Below are 25,931 nucleotides of genomic sequence, written 5' to 3'. Positions count from 1 at the left end.
CTTTCAGGGTACCTCTTGATCACTGTTGCACTTTTTTGTCCTTAAGCAAACTCAACAAAGAGTTGTCCATATAGTTTTATTTGTCAGCACAGATCACTAATATTTTCTTCAGCTGAGCACATTTTTTAGAGCACCTTATAGACCATTGTCAACATTATGTAACCCCTGGTCAGTTAAACTGGGAAATACTAGCCTGATCTGAAATATATTGGAGGTGTAAATTATGCACATGATTTTCAAGACTTAAAATGGAAAAAAAATGACGTAAAATTTCTGATTACATAAATTGTAACTTAATATTGTATTACCTTGAAACAAAGGACATTAAATTAAATTTTGCTTTATTTTCACTTTTTTAAAAAGTGAAATCTAAGCAACATATATGACTCACGTTGGTTCCTTCTATTTCTGTAGTATGGCAATATCTTCCTTTCAGTCATAGACCAACCCCCAAGGTATGTTCTTACATGGTACAGAACAAATTACACTTCGAAGAATTGCTTCTCAATACATTTTTTAAAGGCCATAAATATGACAAACCCTTAATATTTAAATATTACTACCTAGATGGAATGATGAAGTTTTTTTTTTTTTAATATATAAACACCTTGCTGTCTTTATTAGATGATTTTAAAGCACTCTTGACTTTTTTTACCAATATTTTCATCTTAACATCATGAGTGCTCTGTTGGGTATAATGTATTTGTCCTTTTGCACATGACAGAATTAAAAATCAGGCAGAAACTAGTGTCATTCCATATAAAGATCCAACATACACTCGAACCAAGAATGCTACCTGAATTCAGTAGTATTGTGGAATTTGTCTGCAGTGAAGCAAACTGGATTTCTGGGTTATTTACAGGCCTGCGGCTATAGAGGAATGAAGTCTTACTATTGTTACTCTTTTCTTTATCCACATAGAAGTAGCAGAACAAGTTGAATATAATTGATGCTTGACATGTGAATTCAAATCCACTCCAAATACCCTGGTTTTTGACATGAATAGCTATAGAAAAACTGTTAGATAGCAGGAATAAAAATTTATTAGTGTTAATTTTGTGTGATTTTATACATAATAGCATACCTTTTCATCTACCTGTTAAAGGATGTTCTCTGAAACTATTCAGTTTTTTGAAACTAGTTTGTAAAACCTTAAATATAAATAAATGTTGAAGAAAAGGTTTGTAATAACTTGGGAGTTGAAATTTGAAAAATCTTCCTTTGTATTTCTTGCCTACATCAGTGATAAGTGAAAAAAGAAATATTTTTATGAAAATTGAAAACACACTGAAAAGTTGTAAAATTCTTCATTCTGTAGCTGAGCCAGTTTGTCTCACCTCTAAGAGCATTTACCTGGCCATCACCACCATTTCCTCTACTGTTTCAAGGACTTTTCTTGTTTCAGTGAACAGTTCCCTAATAAAGCTATCACATTATATGTGCCACTCATGTAGTTTGCCTTTTGGTCTTCCATTGGATTTAATTAATGGTTAATTTTTGCAGTTGCTCTCCCAAAAAAAACGTCTATTGGATTTACCTTACTGTGTAACATCCTAGGAAATATTTCAGCACCCTCAGTCCAAGCTTCCCTCATTGCTCATCTGTATTTTGGAAGTAGTTTCTGAAATCTGTTTTCAGCTTCCATTCACACCTACCTGCCTCCAAATCTCCCTGATACTGATGCTACAGTGATGCTGCTAAAATGCAGTGTTAATTACATAAAATATAATTCTTTCTATCATGTGTATTTTGTCAAACGTTCATCATTACCTGTAAGATTACTCACACATTCCTTAATACGTCAGAGATCAGACATGATGTGACTCTTCTCTGTATTCTTCAAACTCATCTTCTACTTTATTCTAATATGTACCTTCAGCTTTTGCACAAACTGTCCCATTTACTCATTTTTTGACTCTCCCCATCTCTCACTCATAGCTTATGCTCTTACCTCTTTTTTGTTCATCAGTGTTTGATTTTCCTCTATTTGTTTATTTTTTTGAAGTTCCTTGAAATTTTAACCCATAAACCAAATTTAAGTCTGAATTTTGGACTATTCAGGTGTATCTACAGTACCTAGTATAGTGCACACTACAGAAAAGAAGAAGTTCAGTAATATTTTTAATGAGTGAATACCTGAATACCTAATGCTTAAAGGAATTTTCCCTGGAATGAGAATCCAAGACAATGTTTTTGTTAAAAAACACAGAAATCAGCCAGAGAAATTGTTGGGGTATGTTAATTAATTTATGCATTGTAGAACATATCTAAATTATAGGAATTTGAAATGTCTTAATTCTTAGAAAATTTAAGTTTTTTTAATACTTTGATTTTTTTTTGTTTATTGAGATAACAAATTCTTTTTAAAAAATCATTGCAGAGTGGTTTTAGAGACATATACTGTGATACTAGTGGGGAAGTTATATTTATTATTCTCCTCTCAGCCATGTGATAGGAAAATGCTAGAGAAGAAAAATGGGTGTACTTGGCATCTTCCAGATAAGAGGACATTCCTTTTAATCCTTGCATAATGAATTTATCACTGTCTAGATGGCTCCCGAATGATTACAAGAGTAATATAAAGCATACCTATGTAACAGGAAGTAAGATTTAATGAAGGTCTGAGTGAGCTGAAGATTTCCTTGATTGTGATAATTCACATGAGCAATTGGGGAGTCCAGATCCTGCCTTTGCCATGATCTACTTCATGCTTGGGAACTTAGACCTACACACTAATCCCACATCCTTCAGGATTGGAGTGATACACAATGAGTTAGTTCTCTGTGGAGCATACAACAATCTGCCTTCAGTTCATCTCACAACTCAAGTGATGGACTCAGGGTTATGCCTCTACCTTATTCTCCCATTATTTTCATACCAACAAATCAAATGTCATTAAGCCAAAGTACTTAAAGCAAAGTAGAAGCCTATGATCTATAGATATGTTTATATACAACTATGTAATGTCCACAGATAGGTAGATAAATAAATAGACAGACAGACAGACAGATAGACAGATGGATGTAGAGAGTGAGAGAGAGGGTCTGTAGAATAAAAAAGAACTAGAGCTTGTGCTTCTTCCTTTTAAGTTACTCTTTTTCATCAGAAGGCAGGATGTGATCAATGGGAATGCATTTTCTAAAAAGGTGGACAGGATTAGGGATGGAAATGATGCTCAGCAAGTTTTGTACCATTAGCATTATTTGAATTGCAATGTTCCTGCTTTTGAGCCCCTCACTGCAATATATAATGGAAAAAAAAAACAAAACTGTGGGGTTTTTGAGGTCTTAAAATATAACCTGAAAGAATAACCTGAAGTTCAGAAAAAAAACTCTTAGGGTATTTTATTTATATTGGTTCTTCGTGACAGAAGTGGATTTAAACATATTCAATCTTAAAACTAAGTTGTTAGCAGTAGGGCCTCTTATTAGCTCAATGGCTTTGTTTATATTAGGTAATCAAAGATCAGAAAAATGAAAATAATTAGCTATAAAGTAGTACCTACTAGTGAGTATGTGAATTTAGGTAACACCTTTCTTCAGAACATAAATATTCTTCATTTTCTCATAATCTTCAATTTCCTTTTTGCCTCACATGTGATTACCAAAACAGTGATTGCTAATAAGCTTCATGTTCAATCAAAGTCAATTACTAGACTGAGTTCTAGTTTTGGTTATGCCCTTTAACTGACTAGATGAGCCTGGAGAGTCATTTGATCACCCCACCTCTTTGTTTGAACATTTGTAAAATAATTTCCAAAATGTTGCAATTTCCAATGCTGAGAGCAAGTTCTCGTCTCATTTCCAACTTAATTTCTCCAATAAAATAAGTATGATAGGGGTAAAGGGCTTGAAACTCTTCCAGTTTCTCAAAAACTAAATTTAACCCAGTCCTGAGATAGATGGAGTATTCTCTTCAGCAACTGAACTTTGGGGTCACTATCCCCCAGCTTTCTCAACACAGAGCTAATCTTGTTTAAAATAAACCAACACTCTAGCTTTAATAACATGGCATTAGGGTTTGCCCAACAGTGTCTTTGACACTGATGACCCTTTGAGAACCTTATTAATAAAAGATGTTTTCTGAAGAAGAGCTTAATCTGGGAAGTTGGTATAATCAGCTGGTCCTGTCAATACCACATTCAGACTCTCAGCCCTGTAGTTTTTATTTAACCAAAAGTATTTCCTCCCCTATGGACAACTAAAGTAAGACTTGATTTGAAATCAATCTAATATTGTATAACTGGCTGATTAATCAGGGCTATTATTAGGGACTTAAGAGTTTATTATAATGCTGGGATAAAGCACTTTAAAAAAAAAAAAGATTATTCATATAGAAATGGGGTACAGGCCGGAGATGCAGAGGGTGAAGTATTCACCAGAGACAGAATGGGGAGCAGAACAGGCAGATCAGCGAAGTATACTGCTGAGGGGAGCAGCGGGCGGGTCAGGAGAGGTCTGCCTCGCCATGTGGAGCTCCTCTGAGCAGGTGGGAATCGAACTCATATGGAAGTGGCTTAAGCTTCTTAGTGCAGTGCTTTAACCCTCTGCGCCACCAGGGAGAGCCAGAAAGCACTTTTTTTAAAGGTAAAAAAAAGCTTCCACATGACTGAGATTCCAGTGAAATTTTTTCTTAATTTTTAGTTGTGGGAAACAGCTCACCTAACAGAAGATAATTTAACAGAAGCGATGCCTTCCATTCTTTGGAAATTCAAGATAATTCTTGTAAGTTTGAGTAATTAGGCTTCTGGTTTTTTGAAACATTTCTCCATTCATTTTGTCTTATATTTTGAAACGTTGCAACACTGCAAAAGCCTAATCTTTGCCCACCACCCCCACATTCTTTTTCTCTTCACACCAAAAATAAGATTTTTATCTCTCTATTAGAAATACTGAGATACTCATCTCGTAGCTTGGCTGTTTCATCTTTCTACAGGAAAAAGCAACCATCCAATTATACACAGCCATAAATTAACTTGACAAGCCACTTGCTGGAACATACCCTAGCCTGAGTTGTTTAGATTGTTCCCGAATGCAGTCTCTTCTTCGGGAAAGAGAATGACATGGCCCGGCAGAAATTGTTTTCTTTTGGTTTTCAGACTTACCGACAATGCACTCTCTGCTGCATGTTCAGCAGTTAACGGACTTCTCTTTCTCAGTGGAATCATTATGCAAAAGACATGCCCTTTGGTCCTCTCTATACACGTATCCCCTACAAGCAAGCTGAGTTCACTGGTGGCCCATTCATCATCCCCTGCCCAAGGATTAGGGTACTCAAGTCTGAGAGCCGGCAAACTTTACAGGCTTTTAACTTGGAAAATTCCCTCACTCCTTCCTGCCAAGTCTCCACACTGCCTGTTCATTGCGACTATTGTTCTGAACTCTGTTGTGATACCCAGAAAGGTCATTCAAGGAATGGAACCTACGGAATAAGTGATAAAATGGCACATGGGGAAGTGAGAATGTGGTTGCCTTCACACCTCTAGCTGTGTTTGGCTTATTATTTACTTGCTTTTCTAATTAAAATACAATGCAGAGGGGAATGTGCTTATGCTCTCTTCACAGTAAGACTCTGAATCCACAATATTGCAGACATTATGATGTAGATTTTAGAATGTGCTGAAATGGGTTTTCATGCTCATCCTAGACTATGCTTTAGTAATGGCAGTTCCACCCACCATCCACTCAACACCTTCCTTGATATTCATTCCAGTTCACTCCAAAGTTCACCCCAGTGGCTATAAAGGCCTAAAACAGGAGAGGTTGAACAATAATCCCTCAGGTGTTGCCTTGAGGACTTGGTTGTTTCCCAATTGCACCCAGACTTTGCTTATAGAGACAGATCTGATCTTCTCCCATTAAAATGAACTTCAAGAAATTGGAAAAAAAAAAATTCTTTCTGAGTCCTGCTGAAGCTGTTTAGTGAAGAGAACTGCCCCCAGGAACCATTACATTTGCCAAGACAATATATTCACCGCTTCCTGCTCATCTTTTTCTTTTCTTCCTCTTCATTCCCCAACTTAACTGCAAATAATTCCTCCTTGCATGAAACATCAATTCCTCAGTATTGCCTCTTTCCTTTTATTGTTCTCATTTGCTCACTAATTCACAATTCTGCAACCTTTCTGGGAATGCATTAATCTTTCCTATAATCGTAGTGCCAACAAAAATGTTGATGACAGAAAACATTCTGAGCATTAATGCTCCAGACCGTGGAGGTGCTTGACTCTGGTAAACATCCTATCCCACATGGTATGGGCATGGAAGAGCTTCGAAATGACTTTTAGATTAGTTTAAAACTTACTGTGACATGAGTGTGTATCCCTCTGAAGCTGTTCTATCCGAAGGAGGCTTGGATAAATTCTCTGGGAATTCTTGATTCCTGCCTTCCAGATACTGGGGGAAAATGAGTGCTTAGCTTTCTTTACTTCTTAAATTAAGAGCTTCTGTTGTGTCAAGTCTCCCAGAATAATATCTCTGACTCATCTTCCGTTCCAATACTTGTTATTTTGCTTGCTTCATATTTCTTGTGTAGAGGAAAAAGTTTATTTCTTGCCCGGTTGTAACTTTCTGAATTACTAAAGTGTAGTTGATACTAAATTCATAATTATTCTCCAACTCTGACTCCATAAATACGTAGATGTGATCCTGTCCAAGTTCAAACAGCAGCTATAATTCAATTAATATTTCTTTAGAGAAGGTAATTATATCTTAAAACAAAATGAAACAATGAAAGGGCCACGAGTACTTTCTGATAGTTGTTCTGCTTTTCCAGAAAGAGGCCAGTAGTTTTTGTTGTTGTGGGAACACCAGATCCAGGTCAGGTGGATTGGTCAGTCCTTTAAATGATGACTTCTGGCATCTGTTGTCCTATGTCTCCTGCTGTTCTAAGCTCCTCCTGCTCCTCTCACTCATCACTCTATCAAAACAGAAAATGGCTATTACCATTCATTTACACTTGGTTGATTACATTTTATCTGAAATTTAGTCTTAGCTATTTTTTTAACCCTCCAGACATGTCAGACATGTGCATATTCTTTTCCTCTCTCTTTTCTAATTTTGGATTACAGGCTGCCCCACTTCTACCTTGTCAAAGGAATTTCAAGCATCAGCAAACAGATTTTTTTTTCAATCACCCAGAGAAAGTGCAAAGGAGTCCCTGAAATTGCTCAACAGCTGGCTCTGCAGAAATATCTGATTTTGTCTTTGTAGGGTTTTCTAGGTGTTGCTGGATGAATTAAGGGAGCTGGCATGTGATCACTCTCTGATCAGATGTCCTCAGAAAAACTGGGGTGGAGGAAATGACTCAACCATAGTGATTGTGCTGGGGAGGATGGAAAAATGCCCTCTAAACATCACCAATAGTGTTTCCACTCTTGACCCCTTGCTAAATATTTGTTGTTATAAATCAAAACTTGTGCCAGTCTGAGACCTTTCACTTAATTTCTTCTCTCTGCAGCCCAGGCCCTGCCTTCTCCCTCTCTCCTTTCTTAATCCTATCCTACCATCTTGGTCTCTCTCTGAATGAAAATGATTATATTTACTGCAGTTCTAAAATACATCTGTATCCACTCTCTGTAATTTCTACCTGTGGTAAAAATGCTTCCAACAAAGATAAGCTTTATTACAGTATTAACTAATCGTAACAATAGCATTTATTGAAATAATTATTATTTTAGTTGCTCTTTACTAAAACCTTATTATAGGTCAGGTAGTAAGTTAAGTAGTTAATATGTACTATTCTTAGCTCATTAGTAACTGGATGATTTAATTTTGTGTATAAAGTAACATAGCTTGGTATTTGGCATATAGTCATGTTTATAGTTAATAGACTATCATGATATTCATCATTATAAATTCATAATTTAATAATATCACATTACAAATTGGCCTTTATTCCATCCATATACAGTAGAAGTGGTCTTTTTTTTTTCATTTCAGAGATGAGTTTTAGCAAACTCTACCCATCCCGTGCCTTCACAAAGTAGTTGCACACATTTCTGATGCCCAGGTTCTGCATAATGTTAATTTTGAACATAATTAACATTCTTTTGACAGCTTTGTTGATAGAGAATTATTCCCAAAACTGTACATATTTAATACATGTACATTTGAAAAATTCAGACATAGGCAGACCCCTGTGATATTTACTATCAGCATAATTAAGGTAATAAACCTACCCAGAATATTTAAAACTTCCTTGTGTCCCTTTGTTTTTCTTTCTTCTTGTTTGTGGTAAGAAACTTAACATGAGAACTACTCTTGTAACAAATTTTAGAATGCTAATTACAGGCACAGTATTAGGTAGCAGAACCCTCGTCTTCTGTATCTTCCTTGTCCTACACCTCTCATACGCCATCATCACCACCACCACTTCCACAGTCCCTGGCAGAGATTGAGCCCTTCTATAAATGGAGTCAGACACATGCAGTTTTTGTCCTCCTTTTATGGATTCATTACACTTTGGATAATGTCTTTCAGCTTCACCCATGTTGTTAAATATCATCCTTCTAAATGCTCTTTTATTTCTACCTCCAGCAGTAAAGCTTCTGAAAAAGATAAAATGTTATTGCGACCATTATTAAAAACTAATACAAATGCTCCACTATAACTGTGCTCAGTTCAAGTCAGAGGTCACTGAGTTGAAAAATTTTCCACTGACCAGACTGCAGTATAAAGTTTATTGTCATGTTTACCTTTTCCTCTGCCCCGTTACAGTCCTTCTTCTTCTTCTTCTTTTTTTTTTTTTTTCACTAAGAAAAGAAAGCCATAAAAGCAAAGAAGGCAAATTCTGTCCAGAAAGCAATCAGAGCAGAAAAAGAACTTCAAACCCAGGGGTGTTTTCATGGCAAAGAGTTGACATGCGGGTTGCAGATTACAGAAGATGAAATAAGCTGGCCCAGAAGAGAGAAGAGGGTCTGGAAGCAGGGTGGGAGAGTTCAATCCAATAAAGGAGGGAAGGTCTTAGGATTTGGGGCCATAATGAATTGTTCAGGGCTCACATTGTTTTTATATATTACAAATGATAGAAGAAATTTTAAGAGATTAATACAATCCTATTTGAACCTTTAAATGTGGCAACATCTGACATAGGAATGGGCATATAATGAATATGAATGTGGGTTTTAAGAGTTGCCAAGTGTTCAAGAACATTGTAGACAGAAAAGAACACAGCATATGCTGGTACTGTGGATGAAAAACAACTAAGGAGTATTCTAAGCCTATAGTCTTATTTTGAAATACTGTAGGGTAAGTCAGTTATATTGTCTTAATTCTTATAATATACTAGGGGGAACAATTGGTTTGGTGTGAGGCTTAAGGAATTTATGTCTATAAAGTTCCTAAAAGAGCGTCTGGCATGTAATACACACTAAATAGATGTTAACCTCTGTAGATTATTTTTATGGCAGTGCATAATTGGCATGCAATATGTGTTTGTGGAAAGTGATACTTAAATTCTCTTGAACATTACTAGTGATATTTAAATAATCCATAACTATATCATACTAATCATACAAAGTCTTCTATACAAGCAACTATGCAGTGCAGGATAGTATTTACATGTATTTAATATTTTATGTTTTACAGAATTCTCTCTTTACATATATGTGTATGTGTGTACATGTATGTATATATGTAGGCATGTTTAAGTAGAGTGTTAAAAGTTTCATCTCAGGATTTTCTTTTCTTGTCTTTGAGAAAGAGAATAGACCTAGGTTCTTAATGCTAATTCATTGATTGTTCTAAGATTAATGTTAGTATTTCCATGAATGTTTCTTGAAATAATAATCTGTGAAAGTGAGACAGGCATGTTGCTTTTCACCAGTCTTTGATTTTCTTTGGAGGTGGGACAAACATGAGTTAGGGAATAGAAGTAGGCACAAGCCTGTTTCTCTGTAAACTGATTTCCAAAATGCATTTGCCAGAAGAATCATTACCAGTTAAATTTTCTAACATTGACTTCACCATTTGACTACTCCATAAAATTTGGGGCATCTAGATTTTTTTTTCTGAAGTTTTATGAGAGGAGATCTTCATGAGTCCCTTGGTTTGCTTTCAGTATTTGTGGAAAAAAAAACAACAATCTTTCTTGCATTTTATAAGAGTCTGTCACTGATTTTGGGACTTTACAAATAATGGTAGCTGAAAATGATCCTTTTATGTATCTTAGTTTAAATAGCTTCTTCATACTTCTATTTCAGAGAAAGAATGGAGAGGAGATGAAATACGCAAACCATGCTTTGCCAACTTACATATCCAATGGCTTAAACAAAATATATTAATAACCTTCCTAAATATTAACACTACCCACTGCAGAAACTACCAGAACATAATCACATTCATTTTAGATAATTCTTGTCAGATTATGAATCATAATGTTCTCATTTGGTTAGCATTGACATGTTATTAAATTTATTAACAATTTTGATAACTAAGCATTTACCTATTATAGAAAGTCAAATGTAAATATATGTGTAGCAAAAGATACTAAAGAGAAAATATAGTCACAATAAAGTTTACATAAAACAAAATGTATAATTGTTATTAATAAGTAAAATATTTCAAAACAGCTTAAGAAAGAGAATGCTGGAACAGACACAGGAGTGTATCTAGGCCTCATTAGGAGTAGTAGTGACCACGCTCTCAGGTAGTATTTTCTTTCATGTTTCTGTTATCCTTTTTTCTCACTTTTTCTTTCTCTTGACATATTTAGGATATATGACACTCCATCGATTTTGAGTTTATATTTCTTAGTTTAAAAGAAAAACCTAGAGTTACCCTATCTGATTCTCACTTTGAAATTTTCAAGAAAGGGTACAGATTGTTAATTTATGCCATGTGTCCACTCTGTTCCACTTACCTATTCAGGACACCTGCCGTTACGGCTCCAAGTGCATTGTTCATGATGGAGTCTGTGACTGACCCATCTAGATGGTACCACTGGCGTTCAATTAATACTGAAGTAGGAATGTTGCTGGGGTTACAAAACGTGAGCATCCTACAGCTGATACAGGGGTCTGTGTCTGCCACAGAATAAGATAATTCTAATTTTTTGTTTCCTACAACAATGAAAAATAAAAACGAGCACCCAACTATTCTTGCTCTAACTTTAGGAATGTAGGTAGACATAAATAGATTTGAATCATTATGAAAGTCAACATAACTCATCACATCATTAAACTGAACATTTTGCAGTTATAAAAAACGATAATAAATCATAGCCCATTATAGGTCAAAGGGAATTTGAAACTATTTTAATATATTTCCCTCATTTGACATAAGAGGAAAGGCTCAATTAGATAGAGGACATGCCCACTTTTGCACAGCTCATTAGCTGCAAAGCTAGAATTAGAAGATGGTTCTCTTGAATCCTGGAGAATATGAGTGGACTGTTGCCTTTGAAACATTGGCTCAGAAGTCTGGTATCACATTAACTTGCTTGGTTTACTTTTTGGCAATGATCCAAACCTGGTTATAAACAAGAATTGCTCTTTAATTGGAGTGTTCTAGTTTAAGCCTGTTGCCTTTAAAATAGTGTGCCTTTCAGTGACAACCTTATCATAAGAAGTACTTTTCCCTTCACATTCTCTAAGTTTGATAGCTTGTGAACTGAGTGGAACAGTGTCCTCCAAAAATTCATACATACCCAGAACCTAGGAATATCTTTTTTTTATTTAAATAGTCTCTACAGATGTAGTTAAGATGAAGAATGGGCCCCAAATTCAAATGATTGGTACCCTTCATAAAAAGTGATAAATTTGGATGAGATACAGAGAAAATTACCATGTGATGGTAGTAATTGAGTGATAAAGTAAGGCAAAGTATGAATACCAAGGATTAAAGAGAACTGTCAAAATTAAAAGCCTGGGATAGAGTCTTCCTTAGTTCTCCCAGGAATCAAATTTCTGGTCTCCAAACTGAGAGAAAACATATTTTTGTTGTTGTAAGTCACTTTATTGTGGTAATTTTATTTTGACTGATATAGCTTGTATAACTTCCCTACAGGTTGATATTTGGAATTGTGCAAAATAAACATGATAATTTAATATTAAATATAGATGTACACAAGGCAGACTTCTGAACTTTTTAAAGCAATAATTCTAAACAAAATAGGAGCCCATCTTTTTTTTTTTTTTTAGCATTTTGTTTAGGATGACAGAAAAACTTGTGAAAAATGACAGCACCAAACTGTCTTCAGTAGAAAACTAGGCATTGTCATGCCTTACAGATAACAGTTCATCTCTGTATTTCATTGTATAATTCTGAAAGTTGTAGAAAATTAATACAAATATAGGTAATTCTTGTGCATAGCTATATGAATATTTATGCTTTGAGGGAGTGCTGTTGCCATTTCTAAATTCATTTTGCATTCCTTTTAAAAAATACATTTGTTTTTCTTCATTGTTCATTTTTATACTTGAATCCCTATGTGCATACAGTGCTTTGAATCCACTTTGGAACTTATGGTAAAGTTTTAGTGTTCCCTCATTAATTGAATTAAATCTTTTACATATTCTCATTTAATATTTTCATAAGGGCCATTGCTTTACTCTGTAAACATATATCCTTTAATGATCTTGCTTTAATTAACATATAACTCTTTTAATTTTGAGAACCTTCTTTAAAGCTTCAGGGGAAAAAGGAAAGAATCAGGAGGACAAAATTTCTACCTTATGGATACAACTTACTAAATTACCAGCAGCATCTTTATAAGATTCCGAATTCTTTACTACTTCAAGATAATCTGCATTATAGATGACAATAAGCATAGAAAATTCTTAAGATATATTGTGAAAAATTAGTCAACATGCTCTTGTTCACTAAAGCAGTGTAACCTACACAAGAGCTCACCATGACTCTTTGCTTTCCATGTACCTTGGCTAAAACCTGCTTCTAAGCTAACATAACCTCAAGATAAGTTGACAACAGGAATGTAAGTCTAATTTCCAAAGTTTCTCCAATGATGTGAAACAGCTTTGAAAGGATAATTGATACTGACCTTTAAATTCTTAAAAACTGGAATGATGATCATACTAGCATGAAAAGTGAGGTAGTGATGAGGTTAAATCTGCGTGACAAAGTCATGTCCAACTGGGACAAGAGAAACATGAGTATTCAGAGGGTGTGGAAGGTGGGGAAGGAAGGCAGCATGCCAGATGAGTCCTGGGCAGAAAGGAGTCGATTTCACAGAACATAAGGGGAAGTAACGACCCATAAAATCCCCTGGTTACTGCTCTAATACGGGAGGGGCCTGGGGAGAAAATAGTACATTTCTTTGCAGGCTGGACTACCCCAGATCTTGAGTTTCTTTGTTTTGATAGATTCTTGTCATGTTGAGCTATTGAATCAAGAATCTGACTTGGAAGTTGACTCCAATTTTAGACTCTGGATATGTTTGATGTTTAAGTTTCTTTTTATTCTCCTTACAGGATTAATTCACTTGATACATATGGTAGTTAATACCCTACCCCTGTGTAGTCACATTTCTAACACGATAGAATTTATTTTACATTATTGTGTTTTGGGGTCCCTGAGGACTTTGTTACTCAGTTCAAAATGGGTAGTTTCTTGGCTGACATTAGGGCCTAAGATGTGTGCTGTTCCCCCTAAGACTCCTGCCTGCTCACATCTCAGTCAGTAGCATCTTTGTCTTTCACAGCTCCTCAGGTGGCTGAAATTTTCACAGCTTGTTAGGTGGCTCTGGCTTTCACAGTTTGTGGCCCTGAATGACTGCTAGGGGAACAGCATTTTCACTCCTTCCCAAAGCCAAACTTCACAGTGGAAATGTGTGAGTTGTGCCAATAGCCTCGCAGAAATCCTGTGGCTGTGGCAGATGCAAAGCTAGCTCAGCATGGAGGCAAAGATTTCTTCCAGATTGGGAATGGATGCCCAAACAGAAAGTGAATTGTACTGACTTTGATCTCAAGTAAGTTGTGACAAGAGAAAATAAGAGCAGTGCCACAGCAAATGGCTGGCAAAATAAACAGCAAACAGCATTATATGTGGAATATGGGTCCCTGTATAACTTTTTTTTTTCCTTTTAATTGTTGTTAATATGGCCAAGATGGTAAAATGTATTTAATAGAGGCTTCCCTTGATATAGCACTATTTTCGGGAGCCAGGAAAAAAGTAGTGTTTTATCAGGAAGAAGGTAATAAGCAGGAATTGAAATGTTTTCATTTGGATCCTAAGTGGTGCCTGAGGTAAAATTGCACAATGTTAAAGCAACAATAATTGGTTCCTCCTGGCTTTCCCCATTGAAGGAAATTGAAATTCAATTGAATAGTCATGGCATTCCAATTGTCATTGCTCTGACTTTGTGTTTGTCTATACCAAGAATGGTATGGGAGCCAAAAAAGAAAAGGTTCTGAAACAGCTGGGAAAATTGTACAAGTATTTTAGGACAGAATAGAGAGGAATGTATTCCAAATATGTGAGCACACTTCATTCAGTGCATCTCAGAACCTGTGACTGAAATGTTGCCAATATCATTACCAATTTAGAAATGGTTATAAGTGGGATATAATTCTTCCCAATGGGGTGATGATTTCTTTTTTAAGATTTATTTTTATTATGCATGTAAGAACTGGGGTCCAGGTCAGAGGTGCAGGGGCTAAGAGGATTCATCAGAGACAGAATAGGCAGCAGAACAGACAGCTCTAATGAAATACACTGCTGAGGGGAGCGGCGGGTGAGACAGTCTGTGTCATGTGTGTCAGCTCTCTGGCTGGGGATTGAACTCATGCTGCAGTAGCTGGTGACAGCTTGCTAGTGCTGAAACTTGGCCCCGATGCCACAGGGTGGTCTGGTATGGGATGATTACTGATGGCAAAGCAAAGTTGAATGAAGAGAGACTAAGTTGAATATGCGACCGACGCTGAGTTTTTTTTATGGATCTTGATAATTTGAAGTTGTGTTGCAGAATGTCATCATGAAACATTTTAAAGCTAATATTTAAGTTACTATGCTTGGTTGTCTCATTTTACTTTATACATTCTTGGTGAAACTAGTATTGACTCTATGGATTCTGATAATTAAGATTCCTTTTCAAGCTTTATAGCTAGAAAATGTTGATCCAGGATTTAGTCTAAAGTACAACTGACACTTAAATGCTATAAGATCCCCCACTCTATGAAAAGTAATTCAGAAGAAATAAAAGACAATTGGAGTTATAGATCTACTGTTAACAGGGATAGAGATCATGTAATAGAATTGTTAAAGTGATGATTGAATTATAAATAAAGAAAATGAGTCATTAACTAAAAACTTCTACTAAAATGTCTGTTTTATTCAAGTGCCGGATTTAATATCAGTTAAAGTTATGCTTATTTATTTTTATACTTTTATACATTATTCTTCATTTTGTACAGTTTTTCATCACTTCTAATCTCTGGTGCTTTAAAATGTTTTATTGTGGAATATTTTAATCAAATTCAAAATTAAAGATAATATTATGACTTCATAAATATATTCTCATCTATTACTGTAAACTGTTGTCAGATTATTCCAAATCATGTTTCATCTATCCTTCCAACTGCTCCCTCACAACTAATAATCTTAGAAAACAAATCCCAGAGATTCTTTATTTCATCCATGAATAAGTCAATATGTACTTCAATTCGTAGATTCTACTTTAAAAATCACAATATTTTATACAATCATAGAACTCTAATAATTTCTAAAATATCTAAGAATCAAAGAAAAATCAACATTATTAAGGTGCAACCTAAATAAAGTAAACATTACTTATTTTAAATTTATAATTCAATGCTGTTTCATAAATGTATACACATGTATAGCTACTACCAAAATAAAGATACAGAATATTTTCTTCATTTTTAAATTTCCTTCTGTTTCTGTTCCAGCTGCAGGCATCTACCAGTCTGCTTTCTGCCATTATAAATCATTGATTTCTACTTTTTATCTTTATTGTTTCTTTGAAACATGAAAATTTATTTTAATATATTTAAGATAGTTTTACCTTAATGTATTTAATAGTTAACTTTACATAGCTTAGTGTTTTCTTTATTCCACATTCTTATGGTAAAATATGAAAAGTGATTTGGATATATTTTTCATATATATATCATTAAATTTTTTAAAACTATAAATTTCCCTATAAGCACTACTTCAGTTCTTCAGTTTCATGCCATCAATTTTGATAATTGCTTTTTTTTTTCAAAATATCTGTTAATTTCCCTTTAACATTTTTTTTTTTATTTTTGTCTATCCCACAGCTTATTTGGAATTTAATTCCCAAGTATTTGGGGGAAGTTTTCATAAATGGATCTAATTTATAATTGATTTGTGTTTTGACCAGAATATATACTTTCTATGATTTTCATAATTTTAACTTAATGATAACTCATTTTGGTGCACAACATCTAGTCTATCATGGTAGATTTTTCATAAGCATTTGCAAGAAATGTTCTGTTATATTGACTGACATGCTTCAACAGAAGTCAACTAGATGAAGTGGGTAGGAAAGGCTAGAAAGTGATAATGGCCTGTATCCTTACAGATTTTATTTGTTCTAGCAATCAGTAAAAGATTAAAATACTTATTTCTGTTAGTAAATTTGATTCTATCATTGAACAATTGCTTTATGTTTTAGGAGACAATTTTATTCCAGGTAAATCCTTTTTTTTTTTTTTTTTAAAGATTTATTTATTTATTCATACAGAACTGGGGTACAGGCCAGAGATGAGGAGGGTGAGAGGATTCACCAGAGACAGAGCGGGGAGCAGAACAGGCAGATCGACGAAGTACACCGCTGAGGGGAGCAGCGGGCGGGTCAGGAGAGGTCTGCCACGCCATGTGGTCACCTCCAGGGCAGGCGGGAGTCGAACTCATGTGGAAGCGGCTTTAGATTCTCAGTGCTGTGCTTTAACCGGCTGCGCCACCAGGGAGGGCCCCAGGTAAATCCTTTTAAAAGAGATTTATCCTACTGAGGAACTAATGTATACACACACACACACACACACATCTTTTATTTCTTATATATATTTTATTTCATATATATATATATATATATACACACACACACACACACACATATAGGCATTACAGACCTTTCCCTTTTTTGTTTGCATGACTTATCCTTAAATTTTTAGCACACTGACATTATTACTGTGGTTTTCCCATGGAGAATTTATTGATACAATGAATCTTGTTCATATCTAAGATACAAAAATTCCACTTCTTAACTGAAATGTTTAAACATTTACATTTAACTATTGCATCATTGGGTTTAACTTTATCACCCTCTTTTGTGTGTATCCTATTTTCCCATCTACTCCCTGAGTTTTTACCTAAACCATGATTATTTTTTAATTCCCCATATCTCTACTTTTTTTTTAAGATTTATTTATTTATGCTTACAGAAAGGGGGTACAGGCCAGAGGTGTGGTGGGTGAGAGGTTTCATCAGAGACAGTGGGGAGCCCAACAGGCATATCTACTTAATATACAGCTGAGGGGAGCAGTGGGCGTGTCAGGAGCGGTCTGCCATGCCATGTGGCTCAACTCCCTGGTGGGGGATCAAACTCATGCTGCAATGGCTTCGGAGAGTTTCAACAAGGTACTTTAACCCGTTGCACCACCAGGGAGAGCCCACCATATCTCTACCTTTTTAAAAAATCTTACTCTGTGATCTATAATATGCACCTTCAATTTATTACAGTCTACATTCAACTAATATTATAGCACTGTAGATATAAGGCCCTTTACATACTATACTTCAACTTTTCATTCCTTTCTTTATGTTGTCATTGACATATATTTTACTGTAACATATATTATAACCCACAAACATGACAGTGTTAATATTTTCCTTTAAACTTTTAATTACCTTCAAGAAAAGTAATGGTTAACATGTATGTAAGTTTGTGCCAAACTGATAGTCTGTAAGTTTTCTAAGGGACACTTGTTTATTTACTGAGGTTAAGATTCTGCTGTCTGGGTATTAATGAACTCATAGTTAATGTGTTGGTTATCATAAGATTTATTTTATGATTGGATATTTTATTTTTCTAGTATAATTTTTCATTAAGGTAACATTGATTTACAACACTGGATAGGATTAAGTAATACAGAATCCCACCTGTTTTTTCTAAGCTAAAAGAATGTTGTTCCATTGCCCTTTAACTTAATTTAATTTCAGAAAGAAAGTCTTCACTAGTCTTTACTTTGACCCTCTTGTGCAGTGTGTCCTGTGTCTCAGATTACTTTCAAGGGTTTCTTTTTTCACTGGTTTTCAGTAACTTTATTCTTTTTTTGTATGTCTTGTAATTTTCTTTGTATTTATTCTTTGGATATATTTCTCACATCTATAGATTTGTTTCCATCAAATTTGGAAAATTCTTGTCAGTCATTTCTTAAAATTTTGATTCTGTCTCTATTTCAGAGCTCTTATTACAGGTATTTTACACCACAGGCTATTGACTTTGTGTAACCAGCTTTTATGCACTATTTACAGTCTTAAATTTCCAATTTTTTCATGTGTGTGGATTTCAATACATGTCTTGATAAATTCTTATTCAGTATTTAATTTGTAATTAAGTCCATATATTATGTTTTATTTTAGATATGTTTTTAATCTCCATTAATTGTATGAGGTTCTTTTTATACCTTCTATTTTTCTTCTTATCACACTTGTGTTTATTTAATGCAGAACTAAGACTAAGTCTTTGTGTATCTCAATGTAATTCTTCTCAGGTGTCTTCTAAATGCTTGGCTTTAGTCATATACTGTCTGTTCCAAATATATGATCAGTAATTTCTCTCAGAAATACTAACTTGTATAGCAAAAACCGTTTGTAATAAGTATGTTAGGGTTCTCATTATTACTGAATTATAAGTTTTTTAAAAATAATATTAGTTGGGCCCTCCCTGGTGGCGTAGCGGGTTAAAGCACAGCACAAAGAAGCTTAAGCCACTTCCGCATGAGTTTGATCCCCGCTTGCCCCGGAGGTGACCACATGGCGTGGCAGACTTTCCTGACCCTCCCGCTGCTCCTCTCAGCAGTGTACTTCCTCGATCTGCCTGTTCTGTACCCCGCTCTGTCTCTGGTGAATCCTCTCACCCTCCGCATCTCTGGCAATGAGAATCATAACAAGGCTATATTTTTCCATGAAGGCTCAACTGGAGATGAATATTGAATATTCTCTTAAGTCCAGAGTCCATTCTTGTTTTTTTTTTTTTATTTTTCTTTCTTTTCTTTTTTTTTCTTTTTTTTTATTTTTGGTAGTTATATGATTGATGGCCCCTGCTTTGTGTTGGTACACTTTCATGTTATCAAGTGTGTCACAGTTTTGTCACAAGGAGTTCTCTACCCTGACTTCATTAAATCTTCTAGAAGAATTTAATACAAGGAAACAATATCATATTTACCATTTAACAAACTAATCAAAATAATAACATTTAATAACTTTTTCCATATTCTTAAAGGGAAATAACATTGAACTCACATACTTAAGAAAGGAAATTACAAAAAAATGTAAACACCAGAAATGTGAAATCAGAGGTGAGGTGGAGTTTGTCTATTAAGTGAGAACTAGGCTTTATTTTAGGCAAAATAGCACATGAGTTTATAAGAATTTTGTTAAAATTTAGGAATATAAGTTTTTTAAACTATATTCATATATCTTAACATTTTCTCATAATTTGCAGTTGTCTATATCAAACAAAGGTCTAAGACTAACAGTACCATCAAGGTGATGTTGGAATATGCTCACAGATTTTTTTTGGCATGTTAATCTTAGAATATGCTACTAGTTATATGTGTCACATTGCTATAGTCCTTTTATTGAGCTATGATTGATATGCCACACAATACTTATTTTGTGTGTGTATGCATACACATATATATTACACACATACACACATATACACACACACACAAAATGCATAAAAATGATCACCTCAAAGTACCCAGATATCACGCATTAGCTTTTTTTCTTATAAAAATAATTTTTATGGCTTACTTTTAGTTACTTTCAAAAATACAATGTATTTCTACTAACTACAGTCACAAGTTATTAGCTTGTTAAAAAATTGAGGTCACATCGCTTCACAGCACTATATGTGGTTCAGAGGCCTGAAAACGCACCTACTCAGATGCATCACACTACACTCATCCAAAACACCCATTGTCCTTCAAACACAGTCCTCTGTGCCCCTTTTACTAGGCTTTCTCCCCAGTCCTTCCCTGTCTTGTAGCCTCAATTCTCTAGTCTGATTTTTAGACTTTATTGCTTTTTCTCCCCGACTTTTTGTTTTGTTTCTTTATATTCCACATAGAAGTGGATTATAAGTGCAAACTGAATATAAGACTTTTTTTTTTCTAATTTTACCTTTTAGGGTACTTAAAAATGTTTACTTTGTCCCATTAACATATTAAAATTTACAAAGCTATAAAACAAGGAAGACTGGATGAATGAGCCAGATAATAAATCACTTGTCCCTCTACTAATTAGCAGTTGCCTTTTTGAACTTTTACTTGTTTTCCCTCAACTCCCTCCAGCTCTGGTGACCATAAATCTGTTCATCGTATCTAAGAGTTAGTTTTGTTTCATTGGTTTACACAGGAGTGAAATCATGCTGTGTTTTTAATTTTTGTCTGAGTTTTATTTCACTTAGCATAATATCCTCAAGGTCTATCCATGTAGCAAAATGCAAGGTTTTATCTTTTTTAAATGACTGAGTAATATTCTATTGTGTATAAAGTCGTGTATTGCTTAAGTTCATTTTAGGGAAAAAAAATTGACCACATAGGGATTCCTGTAGGCTATAAGCTTTATCATAGAGCTTAGGTGTGTAGTTGTCTGTACCAGCTAGATTTGTGTTACTATACTTAGTGACATTTGTGCATCGATAAACCTGCCTAACAACACACTTTTCAAAATGTATTTCTGCCAAGGACACCTAATTATCCATTTATCTGCTGATAAATACATAGGTTGTTTCTTTATTTGATTCTCAGAACAGTGCTGTAGTGGACAGAGGGATGGATATATCCTTTCAAGAAAGTGTCTTCATGTGGTTATTATCAAGAAAGTGTGTTCATATTCATTGGATAAGTGCCCAGAATTGGAATAGCTAGCTCATACATTTCTACTCTTAGATTTTTGAAGTAACTCCATAAAGTTTTTCATGGTGACTGCATTAGATGATGTAGTCTCCGATAGCATATGAGAGTTCCCTTTTTTCCACATCCTTGCCAACACTTGCATTTCTGATCTTTTGATGGTAGCCATACTTACAGGTGTGAGGTAATATCTCCTGTGGCTTTGATTTGCCTTTCCCTTATAAGTGATGATGATCATCTTTTCATGTATCTGTTAAGTCAACTCTGAGTCCACTTTGGATAAATATCGATTCAAATTCTCTTCCCAGTTTTTAGTTAGGTTACTTGTTTTGTTTCTATTGTTGATTTGTATCAATTTTTTATATAGTTTTATATTAACTTCTGACTAGATGTATGAACTGCAAATACCTATTCCCATTCAGTAGGTTGCCTTTTTTTCTACAGTGGTTTCCTTCACTATGCAGAAGTTTATTGGCTTTGTTTTCTTTTTAAACAAAAATCTTATTTATATTAAACAAACTTTGCATAGCAGAGTTAAAAATGATTCACTTCAGAACACAAAGACTAGCATCTCTGTCACACTTATGATCAACCACTATTGTAATCATCCCACCTCTGTAACATGTTCCAAATAAAATGGATCCCTGTTTTTGGGATTAGCAAAGAAAATGCAGTATCCTAGTGCTTTCTGCCCACCATTTGTTAACTGAAGTTTTCTTTCTAATTCATTGTAATTTGTTTTTGTTTTGTTTTTGTCTGTTTATTTACATTGTATTTTATATTTCACACGAGTGAAATCATCTAGTATTTGTCATTTTCCTTCTGATTCATTTTGCTTAGCATAATTCCTTCCATTTCTATCCATGTTACCACAAATGGCAATCTTTCATAATAAATAAATGATCCTGACTGGCAAAAATGAGATTTTCCCCCCAAAGGGTTCATCTAAGGAGGGCGTTATATTAGTAAGAAAAGGTCAACAGAAGACTTAAAATGTCAGCAATTTAATTTTTATTCCTTGTTTCCACAAGATGTAATGCTTGATTGTCCTACATTTTGGAACTTATATCTAGAACATATGACCTTGAGGTAGAGGAAGAAGAAGATAAGAGGAAGCACACTATCTCTTAAATCCTTTGGGCCTAAAGTAAAATTTAAGTACACAACCCAATTGGTCAGAATTTGTCACAGGGTCTCAATGTAACTACAAAGGAAATTGAGAAATATAGAAGGGTGCACGGATATTTGATGTGTTCATAGAGACAAAGCACAAGGAAGGTCTTAAAATTGCACTTAAGGATAGGAACATGAGATTTGAGTCATGACATATTGGGAAGATAGATTTTGAAAACCTGGAGGAGAGGAAAAGGGAGTTTCTGGAGAAAGAGACAAAGCCCCACCAAAATGACAGCAGGCAAGTTCATTCTGGAATTTCTAAATAAATTCCCTCTTATGGTGACTGAATTATATATTTCTAGGAATGGTTATTTCTGGTATTTATCTACAATTTATATTTTGGCTTGTGCTATAGTAACTTGTCATTATCCACAAATATCCAATGAAGGTACTTTAGAATTAGTCTTGCATTGTTGGTAGACAATCATTTAAGGGAAACACATGAAGAAGGCAACTTAACTATGACATTATATGGTGTGAGGACAGAAAATTCTCAAACTTTGAGAAGAACATTAAAAACAAATTAAAATTAAGGTTTTTAGCTGAATACAGAGTGAGTGATTTCAAGAGATGACTAACTAGGTCCTTCCATTGTATAACCTGGGGAGGAAAGTGTGGTACCAGGACTTATACCCCCCACAGCATACATAATGTGTTCCTAACCATCTGCAAAAGGATGTCCATGTAAAGTTGCAATATTCAGTATCTTTGTGGTTGAATTAATAATAGTCCACTTATTGACTAAGTATGTAATCTACATACTCTCTCATTTAAGTTTAACAAGAATAAAATATTAGCTTGCCTATTTTATGCATTAGATAATGGGGGCCCTGAAAGTTTAAATAACTTGACCAGAATAAGAATGAAGTAAGGGGTGGATGCAGGCCCCACTCTGTTCCTGTTGCAGAGTGTGTGTTATATGATGGGGTTTCCCCATCAGTCTAGTTTAGTGCAAATTGTTCTTTGTAAATGACTCTGATGCCTGTTATTCACTCATTTTGTTTAAGAATTGCAAAGGGATACTAATTCACTGTCAAGAATGTTGATCAGGTCATCTCTAGAATTACTTAAAGACTTTGTGAAAGCTGTATGTTTTCATTTACTAAACAGGTTGTAATTGCAGTGAAATATATCCTTGGTTCATGATATATCTAATTAGGTCACTGTATATGAAAGTTGTTCACTGGGAAGAATCAGATGTCATAATGAGATAAAACTATTTGAAGGCTTAAATCAGGGCAATATATAGCTATTTAGAATGCTTATTCCAAGATTTTTGGAGCACTGTTGTTCTAATTCTTTACCTACAGAATTGGTGCTTGAAAAAAAAAAAAAAAGCTAATCTGTGGAGAAAGCCTTTTACAAATTGCTTGATTCCTACCAGCTACCAGTGGAATAAGCAATCTGTTCCTGCATTAATGGGCTGCTACCTAGAGGAAACATTTAGGCAAGACTGCAAGCTGTCTTTTCAAACCCTGGGAAGGAAATATGTCACAGAGGCCTGGCTTTACCAAGTTAGCCTTTGAATCCTGAACTCCTTATTAAAGCCTGTATGTTTGTGACATATATGGAGTAAGAAATCAAGTTATTTCATAAGATACAAAGAGCCAAAACCAAAACCAGTAAATCTTTGATCTTTTGTTAGGTTCATACACCATTTGAAGATTATGATAAGTCTATTTTGCTTTTTTTGGTTTGTTTTTGTTATTGACTGCCTAACTTTAAATGTCTGTTTCTTTGAGTACAAGTGCTTCTAAATATATATATATTTACATATCAAGGCACATTTGCTTAATTATAGGAGGTTCCATTTTGTTTTATAGCTTATTGCCCACTACTGAATAAAATTTATACTCTGAACTGTAAGCTATATTTTCATTAAAACACATTGGAACAGTTGAATCCCAAAAACATACAGTTATCGTACATTACCAGGGAGACATATGTTCCACACAAGGAAAAGTGATTATCTTATAGAAACTATGCAATGATCTTTTAAATTATGTAATTAGTTGAGTTAAAACTGTTTTTTCTTTTGTGAGCAGAAATAAAAGCTATACGTAAGCAATATTAAGTGTGTTGCTAAATGTTAGTAAAAAAAATTCAATTGAAGAAAAAAAGTAAAGCTGAGCAATCAATTTATATCTGGTTCAGAGCATGTTACAAATACCAAGAGATTTCAAAGTGTTGAAAATGAATCACAGAAGCATTCATGACTGAGCAGCAACAGGGAATGATATAAAATAAGTTCTTGGTGTGGGGTTTTCTGTAGGCTTCTCACTTTGCCATGCAATCAATCATGTGCAGTATTGCATTCTTTCCATTTCTGCATTCATCACTGTACTAGCAATTGTACTGGGAAATTGAACAGAGCAGAGGAGGAAGAATCTGGCTGGACTGTTTAGTGACATAGGTGGCAGGTCTTTTCTTTTGATTTTGAGGTTGGGAATTTCATTTGGGTTAGAGCTAAATTTACAGGTTATATAAACATCATCGTTGTCTTGAAAAAAAATGCAAATATTGTTGGTGAAAATCAGAATACAAATAGCATGGGGAGTAAGTATGATAAAGCAAATTTTGATCCTAAATATGTGTGTGTGTGTGTGTATAAATATTAATATTTATTTGTTTATGCATACAGAACTGGGGTACAGGCCAGAGGTATGGGGCAGTGAGAAGATTCACCAGAGTGAATCTTTGGAACAGGCCAACTGAAGAAGTACACTGCTGAGGGGAGCAACAGGTGGGTCAGGAGAGGTCTGCCGTGCCACGTGGATCGCCACTGGGGCAGCGATCAAACTCATGCTGAAGTGCCTTTAGCTTCTTAGTGCTGTGTTTTAACCTGCTGTGCCACCAGAGAGGGCCCCTAGATATATTTTTAAGAACATTTGTATTTAGTTCCAGAATAATCCTGTCACGTACAGAGACAGTAGTTCCTTTTTTTTCTTTTTTAATATCATCTACCATTTGCATACTTCTAGGCTATGTTTGGAAGGATACCAAATGTCTCTTTAAAGAAGTGGGAAATCTTTGAGTCAGGCATGCAAAGTTACCTTGTGATTCAGGTAAATTATTGAGGGCTAACATGATGCTCCAGGAAATCAATGAAAGAAGAAGCTGGAATACGGAAGACTGGAGAAAGAAAGAGAATGAAAACAGGAGCTGGGAACTGAGTGTCAAGCAAGCAGTAGAGGTGGAAGTGAGCACTACTCATGTACAAGAGTAGACGTGGGCCAAATACCTGGAATGGGGCTTATTGTAGCTGTGTTTGGCCAAAATTTTGTAGGTCACAAAGAATTAGGTGTATTTCAGAGGGTTTCCATATCTGAAAAGTGTCGTAGATAAATGGCAAGATTTTTTTCTAAAACAATTTGTAAATACTGAACTTCCACATAAGAGATTGTCAATGTCCCCCACATAGCCAGACTGTTGATACTCAGCATCAGCTATGAGGCCAGAGAGAGACTGGACTTAAGACTTAGGTCTATATCCTGACATGAAGTGTTTACTTATCTTTAGCTGGTATGTGAATATTTGATCCATCAATTAATTTGGATGTATGCCAGCCAAATTATTTTTGTAGAAATTTAATGTTCACTTTTGGATGACAGGTTTTATTTTGTGAGCATTGTTTGGGAAAAAGGATTGTTTTTCTTTGAAAATGATATTT

Source organism: Condylura cristata, unplaced genomic scaffold, assembly GCF_000260355.1.
Source record: "Condylura cristata isolate star-nosed mole 26May11 unplaced genomic scaffold, ConCri1.0 scaffold00006, whole genome shotgun sequence".
In the NCBI taxonomy this organism is placed as follows: Eukaryota; Metazoa; Chordata; class Mammalia; order Eulipotyphla; family Talpidae; genus Condylura; species Condylura cristata.
This window is presented reverse-complemented; position numbering follows the sequence as displayed.